Raw genomic sequence first — 15,208 nt, forward strand, 5'->3', positions numbered from 1 at the left:
CCTGAGAGTGCAGAGTCAGGCACAGTGAGAACATGCAGAGTATACCGATTCAAACCCCAAACTTCCTTGCTGCTAATCACTGTGTCAGCCAGGAGCATATAGTATGTATGTATGTATGTATGTATGTATGTATATCTATCTATCTATCTATCTATCTATCTATCTATCTGCCTCAGAACACCTCTAGACCATGTAATACATACCAGAACATATCAGTTGTCTCCAGGAATCTTAAACATGCTCTCTGGATCCTTTAAATTGTAATTTTTATTAACATTATGCTCTTTTAAAGCCTCCTAAACACACACAAAGAAATCCTTTTTTCCCAGCAACTAAGCATGATCCACAACTGTCAATCCAAAAGCAGAAAACTGTCACCCCAATTCTATTTTAAATGTAAACAAATAATCCAAGAGACATCTAGACAAGTGCCAGAAGGCCCAGGGAGCTCTTTTAAACAAAGTAAAGTTATAACCAAAGGTAACTCGTTGTTGTACATCATCTCCAGCAGGAAGACAGGTGGTGCTCTGGGGATATTCATCTGCAGAACGATCTGAAAGGCTCATGAATGTACAAGGGGAGCATAAATGTCCCTCGCTGCTATCTGCTACTGCCACTTGATACATGATTTGTCTTTTAGCAAGATGACAACCCAGAACATAAAACTACAGCTGCATAAACATTACTACTCTGTTAGTATGCATACTTATAAATCTGTCTTGGTGTCCCATTATGTAATAAAAACCTTGTGTTTTCAGTCATGTTTAATGCCCTTCTTTTTTATGTCATAATTCTTCTGTAGATCACAAACATCTGAATCAAATTTTATGTCCATCCAACGGTTCCTGAAATAAAATGTAGAAATATTCTACTTAGATCAAAGGTCTGGATCCTTAGAGTTGTTTTCGCCAGCACAACTCAAAAGGCTGAAACACATTCAGGGTGCATCATCATTTCAAAACCCTGCAAATATTCCAGAAAAGGTTTTCATTTTATTTCTCAGAGAAAAGAAAGCAGTGTGCAGAACACATTGGAATTTTTACCTCGTTTGAAGGATTTGGCTATAACGATGCAGAGATACTGTAATCAGTCTGGTTGAACTGAAAGGTCAGAGACTCGGCAGACAGGCCTGGATTTATGGATTTAGAAAGCATTGTGTTTGAAACAAGAACTGGCAAATTCTAACGCAGAGTATAACACGGGGATCAGTTTAAAAGTTTATTAGCAAGACTTGGAATGTGAAGAGGTGATCCAAGAGATGAGGTAAGGCTGCGGAGTCAGGTGAGCAATGAGCTGAGGCAGAGAGGAGCTAAGCTGTGTGGTGCATGATACAGTACAGGGAAATACAAAATTAGGAGCTCAGAAGCACAACTGGTAAGCTAGACAGACCCCGAGCATTTCTACTGCAGTGACTGACAGAGGAAAATGGAGGAGCTTGGGAAGGAGAACCCCACCTTGAGTAGTGCAGCTTGATGGTTAATTGATAATGAACAGGTGTAGCAGGAAGGAAACCAGTACCTTTACGAGTTTCTTCAGGATTATTAAAAACAACTCCAAAAGAGTTTAGCAGTGCAGCCATTGCTAAAAACGACAGCCTCAACATGGCATTTAATCTGTTATTAGACTCAATTGTCTTCTCTCAAAATGTAAAAGAACCCACCCACCACTTTAATCACACTCTAGATCTTGTTTTAACATATGGCATAGAAACTGAACATTTAACAGTGTTTCCTGAAAACCTTCTCCTGTCTGATCATTTCCTGATAACATTTAAATTTACAATAATTGATTACACAGCAGTGGAGAGTAGACTTTATCACAGTAGGTGTCTTTCTGAAAGCGCTGTAACTATTATTACTATAACTAACTATTACTATATTGATTACAAGAAGGCATATGACTCAATGCCCCACACCTGGATCCTGGAATGCCTAGAACTATATAAGATCAACAGGACCCTGAGAGCCTTCATCAGGAACTCAATGGGGATGTGGCGGACAACACTGGAGGCCAACCTCAAGCCCATAGCACAAGTCACCATCAAGTGTGGGATCTACCAAGGAGATGCTCTGTCCCACTGCTGTTCTGCATAGGCCTGAACCCCCTCAGTGAGATAATTGACAAGACTGGCTACAGATACCGACTACGGATACCGACTACGGAACGGAGCAGTTGTCAGCCACCTCCTGTACATGGATGACATCAAGCTGTATGCCAAGAGTGAACGAGACATCGATTCACTGATCCACACTACCAGGCTATACAGCAATGACATTGGAATGTCGTTCGGGCTGGAGAAGTGTAGTCGGATGGTAACAAAGAGAGGGAAGGTAGTCAGAACTGAGGGGATTGAACTACCAGAAGGCAACATTGCCGACATAGAGGACAGTTACAAGTACCTTGGGATCCCGCAGGCGAATGGGAACCATGAAGAGGCCGCTAGGAAAGCTGCAACCACCAAGTACCTGCAGAGGGTCAGGCAAGTCCTGAGGAGTCAGCTGAACGGTAAGAACAAGATCCGGGCCATCAACACGTACGCCCTCCCCGTGATCAGGTACCCTGCTGGGGTAATAGGCTGGCCAAAGGAGGAGATAGAAGCCACTGACATCAAGACAAGAAAGCTCCTTAGCCTAAGCGGAAGGAAGGGGGCCGGGGACTGGTGAGTTTCAGCACCACAGTCCAGGATGAGACATCAAGGAATACATCACGAAGATGGCCCCAACTGACCGAGTGCTCAGTGAATACCTCAGGCAGCAGAAACCCAAGAAAGAGGAGGGAGACGAGGAACCATCATGGAAGGACAGGCCCCTGCACGGTATGTACCACCGGCAAGGCATACATGGAACGCCATAACCAAGTGGCCGGCATAGTATACAGAAACATCTGTGCCGAATATGGCCTGGAAGTTCCGAGGTCAAAATGGGAGATTCCCCCAAGGGTGGTGGAGAATGACTGAGCTAAGATCCTGTGGGACTTCCAGATAGAGACGGACAAAATGGTGGTGGCTAACCAACCGGACATAGTGGTGGTAGACAAGCAGAGGAAAACGGCCATAGTGATCGATGTAGCAGTTCCGAATGACAGCAATATCAGAAAGAAGGAACACGAGAAGCTGGAGAAATACCAAGGGCTCAGAGAAGAGCTCGAGAGGATGTGGAGGGTGAAGGTAACGGTGGTCCCCGTGGTAATCGGAGCACTAGGTGCGGTGACTCCCAAGCTAGGTGAGTGGCTCCAGCAGATCCCGGGAACAACATCGGAGATCTCTGTCCAGAAGAGCGCAGTCCTGGGAACAGCTAAGATACTGCGCAGGACCCTCAAGCTCCCAAACCACTGGTAGAGGACCTGAGCTTGAAGGATAAAACCACCTGCAGGGGCGAGCTGGGTGTTTTATATATATCGCATTTCTTAAATTTCTGTATCCTTTTTAACAGGATGAGCTGGATGACACTGCACAGGTTTGGAATCCATACTCCATCAGGCCATCGACAAACATCAATATCCCCAGTGGTCGACTTAATGTAATGTATACATTACCTGAGCTCTATGGGACAAGAGACTTCCTTTGCCCCACTGAAGAAGAACATGTTGAAATGTGTAAAACTGAGTGTGTTTTTCGACTGAAAAAAAAAACATGTGATGTATATGAACTGTGCAATATCCTCATGACTGAGTCCCATCTGACTCCACCAACAGACGCATATCAGGCTGTGAACTTGGGTTGGCTGTACATGCATCTAAGAGAGAACATTATGGCATTAGTGTAAATTACATGCACTGCAGCAGAGAACGTTTCTCAAAATTTACCTGTGCTATAAGTGAGAAAGCTAACTTCTGGATATTAACCCTTTAAAGCCGGTCAGAGCGGGCACGCTCCATTTTGTCTAACTGTTTTTAAATCCCGGTAGCACTGCAACCACGTAAGCTAGTGCAATAATTTTTTTGCATATGAAACAGGAGGAGTTTTACTTACATCTTATGCCATCAGCTTGTCCTCGGTCACAGTTTCCTTCCACATAAAGCTTTGCAAAAACTGCATAAAAAGCACTTGCAGCAACAAAAACATAATATTCCAGAAACACACTTTGCCGATCCGATCAGCTGTTCATAACTCTTCCTACGTCCATCAGTGCGAACTGTCGCATGTCTGCCATGACCTGCCCAAAACCGGAAGTGACGTCATTTTGCGGAAGTTTTTTACCATCGGGACCTTATGAGCCTATACTGGTGTTTTTAAAAGTTATGTTTGACTTTATGACGTTCTGTGTTGTTTCTGGGATGCTTAGGACTCATATTGCGCTGCTTTTTTGCAAATTTGCATTATAATATTTATTTTTGTTTTTCCTGCAGTATATAAAAATTGGTGTATTTCAAAAATAAAACTATGAAGACACTTAAAATAAATTTCCTGTGGTAGGAAACTATTTTGTGCAACTTTTTTGTATTTACAGTTTTGAGGGATAAGCCTCTTAAATTTCTCTAACTAGAAATATATGTTAAAAAGAACAAAAACGATTTTCAATTTTTTTGTAGTTTATTGCACTTTTTTGCAATTTATGTAATTACTATGCACTTAATGCAGACATATTATTAAAATCTGGGCTATAATGATTGTATTGATGTATATCAACTTGAAATGCTCCCAAAAATGGCTCCACAGCATGTAAAACTATAATATAAGTTCTGGCGGACTTGGTTCTATGGTAGGTCTTAAAGGGTTAAACAGACTTTAAACTGTAAGCTTTGAAGTACACAGTCATTTATGAGAATATGTTATATAGAAATATTTATTGTTGTGTTCGAGGAGGTTCAGTGAGCTAAAGTATAAAGGGGAGTCTCTGCCTGTTAATGATATTCTGAGTGTTCTTTAGCACAAAACACTGTAATGTTCTGTCAAATGTTATCAAGTTCTATGTGTATGTGTATTACTTTGAATTACTTTAGCTTTCTATTTGGCTTGATACATGGATCAAAACATAAGACACAAGTCTTAATTTAATGTGTTAGGAGTTTTAATGTACAGTGTTTACTCAGATATTGGTGGTTTATGTTGAGTATTTTGTAATAATTTTTAAACTGTGAGTTGGCATTTATTTACACCATCTGCATTTGTTAATGACGGGAATGTTTAGTTGTTGATGTTGGCTCGAATACAGTTTAAAATCGAAGAGATAATCTATTATGCTTTGTTGCTTTATATATATTATAACGCCAACTGTCACACTGGCAGGCTACATGAAATGGTGCTAAGGGGTATCATAATCTGAGGGGGGCACCATGGCATTTTTCTAAACTGAAGTTTCTCAGTCTAAAAATATAATTATTTCATGTCATTTTTGTTATTTTTAAAAATATTTATTCTGATTCCAGACGAGCTTTCCTTTTTTAATGTTGGTTAAACAAAACAGAAAAAATAAAGAACTAAACAGAGACCTTTTGAACTCTTAGAATTTCAAATAGATATAAACATTCTTTTTTGGTCACTGAAATTATCTGAAGCTTATTTTATCAGCCGAATAATAAATTCTTTGCTTCCACCTGTTCTGTTGATGAACAGCAATTTCATTCGAATGCTATTTTGGCAAAATTCGCCACTTCTGTAAGGATGATATGTGTTTTTGAAGTACAGGACAAATAAACTGTGAAATCAAATCAAGTTCAGTACAGACAACAAAAAAATTGCTGATGACAAAAGCAAAGTGATAACATCTGTGTATGGACTGCCTGTGTTCCCAAGCACTTTTAATTCAGAGAAGTGCATAATCTGTCAAAAACGTAGCAATATTTTATAATTAACCATATATACTATTCAATCCAATTTGAAATCCTGGCCTACAATCTTGATTACTCAAGAAACTGTTAAATCTGATAATCGTTGCTTGGTAATTTGTAATTATATAAGACAGTATAAAGAATTGTGGATCATCTGTATGTCACATTATGGCAAAGTCCTTTCAAAAAAGACAACTTGTGATGGCAATATGCTTTTTAACAAAACAACTAGTAAACATTTTGGAAGCTAATCAAGGGGAATAGGACTTATTGTTACAAGATGATGTTTACAGGCCACATTTAACACAGGCAACATCAGCTTTAAGAATTTGTAAACAGGATCTTATCATTAACTTTCAATAACTTTTTTCTCAACCATAAAATGACATTCTTTACTAATTTTAATGGACCTTTCACCCTAAAATCAAATTTACACATTTTTCTGTTTGCTAGCTGTAATATTCATTAATCCACATTGTTTTAGTGTGAGTTGCCCAATTTTAGAGATTGTTATTGACTGTACAAGCCTACCTTTCTCTTGTTTCACATGGAACTTAATGCTTAGTAGCAATGTCTTTATGTAGACTTTATGTAGCTTCATGTAGTTTTTTGACAAGGAAGAGATCTCTACAGCTAATATCTCCCAAAACTAGGCAACTCACGACAAAACATTCTAGATGGATAAACAGCAGGCCAATGTGTGTCATGGCGGGGTACGACGGTGTGTTGAGAGAACGTACCCAAAGGCAGACAAGGAGAACTTTAAACAAAAGCGAGCCTTTATTCTGGCTGATGGCAGGAGTAAAAACAATACAATGACAATGTGTACAGCAGATTTTGATGTGATCTGTCCCTTTAACGCTAAACTCAAATCTTGTTTTCAACAGAAGTGAAACATGCAGTCATTTTTAAAGCATTTGAAACAATAAAGAGTCCTTGTGAAATCTGAGGTAACATACAACTAAACCATCAGAAAATCCAATTGGTGACTGCTTACTATACGGCTGAATATATCAAATGCTTCAATGACAAATGAAAAAAGACAGAATTTATGAACTCAAGGATAATCATACATATAACAATTACAGCTGTAACCATTAGTACACTCATCAAGTTCAAATGATGTCCATTTCAAAGTAATTGCTGGAAAGGACATTGTCGAACTCTGTGCAAAATTGAGGATAAGAACTGTAAGTGCATGGCACTTCAAGGGTAGCTCCACAGGTGTGAGCAACAGGCCTTCTGTTGAGCCCAGTTTCAGCATTAAAGCGCACCAAAATTTTGTCAACACATATCACAGAAGATCCTGTGCAGAAGTGTAGGATTTTTTCAGCTTTGGTTTCATCAGCGTTTTTGACATAACGCTGAAGATGGTTAAAGGTTGTCTGTTGTTTCAAATAGCTGCACTAGTCTTTTGCCTGTGGCCTTCTTTGTCTCATACAGAGACAACACACTTTCCTTGTCTGACAGTTTCAGCTGCAGACGTGCCATGGGTGTGGAGAAGCAATCCATTATATACTTTGGCTCTTGGAGAAGGGCCTTATGAGCCATTGTTTCAATGGCAGGCTGCATGTTGTTCTTAGGTGGTAGGAAGTGGGAACCCATCCTTGTAAAAAGGTCAAGCAGGTCCTCTTCATCATTTTCATCCATTGTGCCTTGGAGAGCGCCCAACTGCTTGCCATTCAGCCTCGCTAAAGTCTGGCCTCAGCCTTGGAACTCGTTCATTTTCACCTTCACACTGTTCCAAAAACTGCTCCCAAAATGCAGTGTAAACCTCCCTTGAAAAAACTTTTGCGAGATCCCGAGATCTCGCAAAAGTTTGTCTTAATTTTTTTTTCTCCCATGTCCCTTGCAGGGCTCCGTATAATTCATTACTATCAGGATGTCCTAAAAACTCACTGAAAAGCCTTCAGCTAATCCAAAATGCTGCAGCAAGAGTACTGACAGGGACTAGAAAGAGAGAGCATATTTCTCCTGCTTTGGCTTCCCTTCATTGGCTTCCTGTTAAATCCGGAATTGAATTCAAAATCCTGCTCCTCACATACAAGGTCTTAAATAATCAGGCCCAATCTTACCTTAATGACCTTGTAGTACCATATTACCCTATTAGAGCACTTCGCTCCCGCTCTGCAGGCCTACTTGTCGTTCCTAGAGTATTTAAAAGTAGAATGGGAGGGAGAGCCTTCAGTTTTCAGGCCCCTCTTCTGTGGAACCAGCTTCCAGTTTGGATTCAGGAGACAGACACTATCTCTACTTTCAAGATTAGGCTTAAAACTTTCCTTTTTGCTAAAGCATATAGTTAGGGCTGGACCAGGTGACCCTGAATCCTCCCTCAGTTATGCTGCAATAGACGTAGGCTGCCGGGGGATTCCCATGATGCATTGAGTTTTTCCTTTCCAGTCACCTTTCTCACTCACTATGTATTAATAGACCTCTCTGCATTGAATCATATCTGTTATTAACCTCTGTCTCTCTTCCACAGCATGTCTTTTATCCTGTCTTCCTTCTCTCACCCCAACCGGTCGCAGCAGATGGCCCGCCCCTCCCTGAGCCTGGTTCTGCCAGTTAAAACTCCCTTTTAACAGGAGGTTTCTTCCTGTTAAAAGGGAGTTTTTCCTTCCCACTGTCGCCAAAGTGCTTGCTCATAGGGGATCATATGATGGTTGGGTTTTTCTCTGTATCTATTATTGATACTACTGTACAATATAAAGCGCCTTGAGGCAACTGTTGTTGTGATTTGGCGCTATATAAATAAAATTGAATTGAACTGAATTAAATGGACTGTTTTTCTAATCTGAGTACTCAAAGCGCTCTACACAACTTGTCTCATTCACCCATACTCACACAAGCATTTTTTGCTGTGTTTTTTCTAGCCTACCATTCAAAGACATTCATACTCCAATGGACGCATTGCAGAGCAACTTGGGGTTAGTATCTTACCCAAGGATATTTGTCAACTGGAGCAGCCAGGAATCAAACCACCAGCCTTCAAATTAGCAGATGACCTGCTCTACCTGAGCTACAATCACCCCAGAGATAATCCCTAAAATGTAAGCCATGCAGAGACCAATTAAACTTTTAAGCAGAAACTCAGAAACTTAGGCACATTCAACTTTGTGGTGCTTGGCTCGACTGTTTAAGCTTAGTATCTTAAACCGTAACTACCTATTTTTTAAAAAAAAAGAAAAAAAAGGTACTTTTCTATTGCAACTTTCTGCTCCTCCCTTATTCACAAGGGGTTGCCAAGTGAAGCCCAAGTGAAGGAGTCAAGGCAGGGTCATAACATCAGAATTAAGGGTTAATGGGTACATGTGGTTTGGAGCCCTATTGTGAACAGGGTGAGGAGCTCAAAGTAGAACCACTGCTCCTGACACATTTAAAGAAACAAAGTTCTAAGTACCAGTGTTTACTATGAAAGTACTGTAGCGGAACAATTTCAGCAGCAGCATTACTGCAGCAGCGTGTGTGTAGAAACAAATTGCACAGGTCTATTTTTACATCACATCTCTGTGTTTCCATTCATCATCATAGACTCGTTTAAAAGAACTGCAGGTAGGGACTTAATGACTGATGACTTGTTTGTAGTTTGCAGATTTCTGCTGCTTTTAGAGATGTGATGACTCACTAGCTGAAATGCTAAATTCTGGATGTTGACCACTCGGCCAATTTGCAGAGCTGTTCCTGATCAGCTTTTTTAGTCGCAGTCAGTTTGGTAATTTAGCAGTCGCAGTTATGTCCCCGTCTGCTTTTAAAGATTAAATATGAGACCTTTTTTAAATATACAGTTTGGCTTGTCTCTGAGAAAACTGCTGACAAAAAGTCACATAAACTAAAGCTCAGAATATGATTATTAAGCAGATGTGAGACGTGTATTCAAGTCTCAAGTTGCTTGAGCTCATCATTATCAGTAAGAGTAAGAATGCTGTTAGCGTTATTTTCAATGGAGCTGCTTTGGACATCTCATACATGCTACTGTTTCATCATCCTTAATTTGCCATCCCTGAAGCTCTAAACAAAACTCCACGACTCTGTGCTCCTCCTAGAGGCCCTCTGTCTAAGAATAAGTATAGCGATAGAAAACGGGGAATAAAACAGGAATAAGCATTTTCTAGAGAATTTTCTATATAACTCAACAACAGTAACACAGTAACAAAAACACATGCCAGAAAAGTGTAGAATAAAATATGAACAACTTTGACTTTTCTGCCATGTTATGAATCCATTCCTCACAATATCATACAGTTAGCTTTGGCTTTACAGTTTAAACACAGAGACATGGCCGTGTTATTGTAGCTTCGGTAATAGAACGTGCTGTATGAATAAGCTGTCTCGTACATTAGGGTGTGTTTCAAAATAATATATAATATAACTATGCTAAATTGTATCTAAATTATATCTATCACTGTAGCTATGTTTATACATGTTCTCCTTGTTTATTGTGTGGGGTAAGTGATGATGGGAATTAGGTGAATAGTGGGATTCAATAGAATGTTGAGCATGGGGTAGGGATTAATAAGTATGTTATACTTCTTCCATTTCAGACCTAATAATTGTCATTTCATGTCATTTAGACTCTGTTTTATTTTATTTATTTTCTTTTTTTGTTTTATCTGAGCACATACGTGTGCGTATTTACATATATATTCGTATTTGTAAATGCAAGTATGTGTACTTGTGTATATATTGTTTTTTTTCTGTATATGTCTGAAATAAATAAAGATACAATACAATACAAAAAATAAATAAATAATAAAATACACTTTACAGATTGGTTTTCTCTGAAACCTGAGTGTTTTCTGCTCTATGAAGGGGACCAATTCAATTCAACTTTATTTATAAAGTGCCAAATAACAACAATGAAACAACAACAGTTGTAAAGACCCTATAACAATAAAGAGAAAACCCCATTTATTGTTAATAAAAATGTGTTCAGCCACAATAATCATTAGTGTTTACTAAATTGTCATTAAGATGTTTGCAAAGCATCTATCACCATTATCTGGGTGGTCTTTGTAAAGTTGTAGCTGATTATTTAGGAAAGTTCATTAAAGAGTATTTGGTGTGTCCAAATGTCTCACCAAAGGTGTTTTTGATCATTTATCTTTGAATATAATACCAGATATATACATATGTACATAACCTGCTTCCTGTACCATTTGGAGTCTCTCTGACAATCTGAGAAGACCCGCTTAACTTCAGCATGCTTCTAGTTTTTTCATCCACAGCACAGTCGACCACGATGATGAAGTAAACCACCTCAAGGTTTTTCAGTGCATTGATCACTGCTAACAGCAGATGCTGACACACCCCTTGCTGTTGCTCAGTCTTTTATTTCAGAGCAGCCTCTAAATTCATGTTTTTGGCTTTTGTCTGGGTCTCAAAAGAAGTCAGTTTTCTGTTATGCAGCAAGGGAGACATTTTTAGATGAAATTTAGGGCTTGTTTTTTGTCATGCCTTACCATGAGACACAAAATCGTTAAGATGGAGGACCTAACTTTCTCTAAAAGCGTCTTGTCTGTACTTTACCAGCATCTGGGTTGGAAAAAATACACATGTACACTTTTAGGCTTCAGTGCTTTCACCTTTCATGCACTTTGACATCAGGAGTTGCCAAACTGACTTGTGGAGCCAGCTCACGCTAAAAAGTTAAGAAAAGTTTAACTTTTGAGTATTGAGTGGAAATTCCCCAGGGGAGACCTGGGTGGGGGTCTCAGTGTTTGTAATATGTTGACTCTGTTTTCTCTGTTGTGTAGAGGAATTTGGTGTAGCTTAGGTGAGGAGATTACTAGGGATGCAACGATACCAATTTTTTCAAACCGATACGATACCGATACTTGGATCTGAGTACTTGCCGATACAGAGTACAAAAACCGATACTTCTAACACACACACACACACACACACACACACACACACAAATGCAATGAATTGGAAGACAGGTTTTATTTTATTCTCTGCCGATAAAAGATAAAATCTTAATAAAAATGACCACAAAAAAATTTCAAGTGAAAAATAAGCACTTCTGTTAAATTATTGCAGAGTCTCCACATTGTAATTTAACAAAATACCACTGAACTATTGGCACTGTCTCGAGCTTTCAGAATAATAAATAAACACTTCTGTTTGGAATAAAATAAATACAAATTAGGTTTGAGAATAAAATAAACTTTTAAATTATTGCATAGTGTCCATATTGTAAACAAACAAAATAACAAAAGTATTCGGCATTGACGAACGAACTCCCCATCTGCCCGTGGATCATCAGTCCACTGTGCCGTTAAACCGAGGACTGACATCGCACACACACTGCTTGTCTTTACCTCTTCAGACAGTATTGGCACCATTATCTCCCTGATGTGTGGGCGACTGGGAATTTCATATCGCAGCTCGAGTATGCTGAGAAGAATCCTATGTTTTCCACGACCGGCATTGGCTGGTCATCCAGAGCGATAAAATGAGTCAGAGCCTCTGTTATTTTAACTGCCCGTTGATTTTCTCTTGACGTTTTTCATCGCTTTTCCAAAACCTGGGTTAAAGTTGGCTGTTCCGGTCCACACTGCTGACATTTTGTTTAGCCTAGCTACAGCAGCCTCCAGTTTCTCTTTTTTTATCTGGAGCTGCCAGTCTGACTCGTCTAACCCTGTGCCTGTTTAGCGCGGGATGTCCCCCTAGTAGCACACACATTTTACAGTATCGGCCCCGATACCCGATACCAGTATCGGTATCGGTGCATCCCTAGAGATTACTTTTATGACCGGCAGGAAGTCACGTACACAGAGACACACACACAGTGCTTTGACTGTTATGACGCACCCACACCTACATGCACAGTCACTCACGTGCACTCACATAGACACACGGGTACGCGCACACACAGGCACTCACGTGCTCGTGCATACACACACAGACACAGAGTTTGCAGCACACCATGGGGATTTTATGATGGGGTCGCTTCTACAAAACTGTGTTTCACAGACAAAGGAGTGGAAGATTTGCAGAGGGACACAGGCCTTGCACATCTCCCCTTCTAGAAGATGCATGCTTAAATGAAGATGAATAAAGATGAATAAAGGTTTTTGTGAAAATGACTACTGAGTCCGGTGCCGTCTCTGGATGCCCGAGGAATAAAAGAACTGGGGTGAAACTGATTTTGCAACAACTGCGATCGTCAGACAATTATTTTTTGGGCCAAGAGCTTTTTCAGGGTGAAACAACAAATCCTCTTCAGACTGCCTCTTTTTTCCCCCTCAGAATGCTTGAAGCTTCGTTTGACTGAGTACGCCAGTGAACCTGTCATCCCATTTGACAGACTCAGACACCCCTTAGGTCAGTGAGTAACAGGAAGGATTATTCCTCGATGTAAGGCCTAAAGAGTTTTTGAGCTGACAACTGACACTGAACTCAACTGATGTGGCAACTAAACTTCCTCTGTGATTATTGTGAATCCACAAAACTCTTGTCAGTTAAGAGCTGAAAAACAAGACTGTCACTCCTGTATGAGTCACAGTAATATTTAATACAAAGAATTTAAAAGTTCCATATAACTCTGTTCATAACATTTCCATTTCAGGAAATCTCTCTTTTTTTTATATAACAGATTTTCTCTGAAATAGCTGCTCAATACTTCCCAGGAATTTGGTTTTTTTTAAGTGTTAAAATTTGTATTTGTTTTATAATCTACCCCGATGTCTTTATTATTCTTCGCCTGAATAAAATTTGTAGGTCATTAGCAGGACTTGACTGCATGGCGAGGTGGCAACCCCAAACCCGACTCATGTAAGTTTAAATAAAAGTGTACGTTTAAAAAAAAAGTACTTCCAGAACTGCTTTTATTGCACCATGTTCATTCACTCTTGAGCTGTTGTAACATGAATCAGATGGCTGAAGTGCTACCTCAGCATGCAGTCAAGTTCTATAGTCTTGCCAATGACATACTAAATGTATTCAGGTGTGTTAAAGCAGGGACACATATACAAGTTTCAGTCCTCGAGGACTGGAGTTCAACACCGCTGCTCTACAGGAACTATCTATTGCTAGAGCTAATGTGGCTAATTTAGCCCCATTAGCTTAGCAAAAGACAAGTTAGTGGATGGAAAAGTTAAAGCTACATCAAATCCTAGAAGCCTGATAATGTCTCTGACTACACCTACCATTCTTTATTGTTACATTAGCTTAAATAGTCACGTTGCAGAAAGTACACTCCCTCAGTTTGAAGGTTTTACATAAACACAAACTGGTCCTTAGCGGACCAAGTGCAGTCTCTGATAAATCGCAAAACATGACATTGTGTCATCATTTATTTAACAAAAATTAATCTAAAATGCAAAAGCAGTGTGTGAAAAACTAAGTGCACTCCACAGACATTAAGTAGCAGCCAGGTGCTGCTAATTAAACAGACTTGAGTAATTGGTCATCAGTGGTTCACGTAGCCTCAGTGTGCTGGTACATCTATCATCTACCTCCTGCCTTTGTGTCATCTTCATTAACCTGCTCTCTCCACTGAATTATCCCCAGTGCTGATTGGAAGGCTCACTGGCATGCATACTGTATCCAGCCAGGTAAGGCGGGGCATGCAGGTTTGTTGTTGGTTTCTTGGTCCTTCTGTCTTCCTCCCTCATCTCCATCAGCATAGATGTCATCCTCTTCTCCCTTCGCAGTTTTTTGTTCATTATGACCACTGCCAAGGAGCTCATGTAATGTTTGCACATGTATTCTTCTTTGGCTATCAAAGGTCAAAGTGACAGTAATGCTATATATAGCTCTTTAAAATAACAATATGTGATATTTTTTTTGGATATACTTAATTACTGTATTCTGACTTTTATTGTGTACATTACAGTTAAAGGTTGTAACCGTTTAAATACATAAAAGGTTTGAATACATACACCGTGTTCCTGTTCTTTAGTTGTTTGTTTTTGGGAAACAAAATAAAAAATTGTTTCATGTACATTAAAATGTGTTTCAACAAGGCAAATAACAAGAGTCTGCACTTCACACTTGTTTTTATTGCTCTACAAAGATCTTTATGTACTTTTAAAAAGAACAAAAAAACTAAACCAAATCAAACAAAGAACTTTTAAAAACTATTTCCTTAAAAGTAAATACTACCCAGAGAGGAACTGCCTTGATGAAGGTTTGTGCTCTCGTGATGATCTGGGGGCCACCATCAGTCCTATTTTTAGTTTAGGTTCTTTTACTTTAGCTTACCAATATTAGTTTAGGGGGAAAGCCAGAATCCGACAGCTCATTATGTGGTGGGTTTGTGGTCTTCTTTCTCTTTTGTCTGTTTTTGCTTGGGCGCCCAGATCCCTTATTCGTGTTTGTTCTTTATATATAGCTATATTTTCATTATTAGAAGTTTGTTGAACTGGAGTAACATTGTGGCATATATATCTTATACTCCTAGATTCCTGGATTTAGGGAGCATAATAAACAGCAA

At 39.4% G+C, this 15,208-nt stretch overlaps 1 pseudogene; it reads right to left on the bottom strand.

The window, feature by feature from the left end:
- Positions 1-5,923: 5,923 nt before the first annotated feature.
- LOC146513112 (uncharacterized) lies at positions 5,924-14,438 on the bottom strand (annotated as a pseudogene).
- Between the last annotated feature and the right edge of the window lie 770 nt (positions 14,439-15,208).

This window comes from Neolamprologus multifasciatus, chromosome 8 (assembly GCF_963576455.1).
Source record: "Neolamprologus multifasciatus chromosome 8, fNeoMul1.2, whole genome shotgun sequence".
In the NCBI taxonomy this organism is placed as follows: Eukaryota; Metazoa; Chordata; class Actinopteri; order Cichliformes; family Cichlidae; genus Neolamprologus; species Neolamprologus multifasciatus.